This window comes from Lynx canadensis, chromosome X, assembly GCF_007474595.2.
Source record: "Lynx canadensis isolate LIC74 chromosome X, mLynCan4.pri.v2, whole genome shotgun sequence".
Taxonomy (NCBI): domain Eukaryota; kingdom Metazoa; phylum Chordata; class Mammalia; order Carnivora; family Felidae; genus Lynx; species Lynx canadensis.
Genome location: NC_044321.2, coordinates 67,788,966 through 67,790,323, shown reverse-complemented (window position 1 = coordinate 67,790,323; position 1,358 = coordinate 67,788,966). Strand labels below are relative to the sequence as shown.

The following is a 1,358-nucleotide window of genomic DNA, read 5'->3' as shown; positions in this document are numbered from 1 at the left end:
CAAGCATACATATAATTTTAAGAATGAACACAGCCCTCTGTATTCAATAGTCATTCCAAAACGCTTGTTGATGATGATACCTTATTCAAAAAATAGTAATCTTATAGACAAAATCCACTGGGTCAATTTTGGTGTAGAACCTCAAACTTAAAAAGACTTTAAACAGTTTAAAAAAAAGAATAAAAGACTTTAAACAGTTTCAGATCATTGTTTAAGGCAACAAAGAAATCCTTTCCAATATCACTGGCATTTTTTTCCACCTGCTCCTCCCTTCCCATGATTGTCACTCTAGCTGCACCAAGCTCACTTAGAACTCCTGGCTCCTGCTAAGCTGACATTGCCACCATCTCTCTTCAGCTGCCGTCATGATAATCTTCTAGGACCTTATAAGCCATAATGAGATGTTCTCTGATATCTGCAAGATCTGGACATTGCAGACTGGATGTGCCTAGAGGTGGAAGAGAAGATGGTCAGTAGAACAGAGGGTAACATTGATGGCTTGCTCATTGGTGAAAGTGCCTCCACTGAAGGCCTGGTGTGCAAAAGTACCAAAAGCACAGTAATCACTTGTATTGATAATGTCATGATCCATCACTGGCAGGAAACCAGCTTCACAAAGGAAGCCTGCGAGAAGTACATCAAAGATTACATGAAATTAATCAAAGGCAAACTTGAAGAATAGAGGCCAGAAAGAGTCAAACCTTTTATGGCAGGGGCTTCAGAACAAATCAAGAAAATCCTTGCTAATTTCAAAAACTACCAGTCCTTTATTGGTGAAAACATGAATCCATATGTCATGGTTGCTCTGCTGGACTACCGTGAGGATGGTGTGACCTCATGTATGTATGATTTTCTTTCAGGGAAGTTTAGAAATTAAAAAAAAAATGTTAATGAATTTGGCTATTACTTTGGATGTATCACCTTTTGTCCTAACTGCCTACTGCTCTTCATCCACACAGCGCTAAGACTTAGAAAAATGGGACTAATGTCATCTTGAGCTCTTCATTTATTTTGACCTTGATTTTATTGGAGTGGAGGCTTTGTTTTTTAAGAAAAAAATGTCATGTAGGTTGTCTAAAAATAAAATGCACTTAAACTAAAAATAATTTATCTCTGGCTTATAGTCCTCCAGTTTCAACTTAAACACTTCTAGGGAGAGGGAGATCACTCCTTAACAAGACAATCTATTCCACTGTGACATCCCTTAAGCATTCTAAAGTGCTAAATTCTGACTTCCTGTAATTTCTACCAATTGATCCACATTTTGCACTCTTAAGTGATACAGAGCAATTCTGCTTTTGTATGTGAATCCCTAAAACTACTTGAAGGCAATACACATGGCCTCAATCTCCGCCCAC

General features: G+C 37.9%; 1 pseudogene; it reads left to right on the top strand.

Annotated features, from left to right (window-relative positions):
* The first annotated feature begins 365 nt into the window (after positions 1–365).
* Positions 366–877, top strand: LOC115506815 (annotated as a pseudogene).
* The last annotated feature ends 481 nt before the right edge of the window (positions 878–1,358 follow it).